General features: G+C 35.1%; 1 protein-coding gene across 2 annotated transcripts in view; it reads right to left on the reverse strand.

Moving 5' to 3' along the window:
- The window catches only part of LOC106462575 (acyl-CoA dehydrogenase family member 11-like), a 176,685-nt gene that overhangs the window by 21,910 nt on the left and 154,080 nt on the right, over positions 1–695 (reverse strand). The window lies entirely within an intron of this gene.

Genomic DNA, 695 nt, shown 5'->3' on the forward strand with positions numbered 1-695 from the left:
CATTATATAATAGTTAACTACACATACACACATATATATATATATATATATATATATATACATATAAAATAGTTGGTTTAGTTTCAGTCGAAGAGCAAGTACAAATGTGAAAGAAGAAGAGATGTAGTATCTTGATATATCATCTAGTTTATTCTCATTAACTTCTTTGCAGAATAAACATCTTAGACTTTTGGTCTGATCTTGCTTTTAACTTGAAGTTTAAATCTTAACTCAAAAAAGCACCATAAAGGACACCTTAGACATCAGAGTCAACCCAGCTTACTTAAGTCTCTCTTTACTATTAAAACCATTGATGCAGATACTCTTGCAGCTCCCATACTAATGGACATTGGCTGTCCCCGTCTTTTGGATTATCTTACCCTAAGTTGATAAGGGTGAAAATAAGATGCTGAATAAGATGAGCAGCAGTTCAACCCCTGTCTTTCATGAGTTATGCATAGTTTTGTCAATGGAGCCCATTTCCTTCAGTAATTCAGGTGCCTTTTCTTCACATATACCAAACCCCATCCATCCTAGATTTCTAAACCACTGAGAAGCTGATGAAAGACAATAAAACCTAAAGGTATGCTCTTTGTCTGTCAGAGGGATGCTAAGAGGTGAGGCATTCTGTAGCAAGACGTTTAAGACACCTTCAACAGGACCCATAGACTTCCCAAAACTATAAAATAGTTAAC

The sequence above is a fragment of the Limulus polyphemus genome, unplaced genomic scaffold (assembly GCF_000517525.1).
Source record: "Limulus polyphemus unplaced genomic scaffold, Limulus_polyphemus-2.1.2 Scaffold1200, whole genome shotgun sequence".
In the NCBI taxonomy this organism is placed as follows: domain Eukaryota; kingdom Metazoa; phylum Arthropoda; class Merostomata; order Xiphosura; family Limulidae; genus Limulus; species Limulus polyphemus.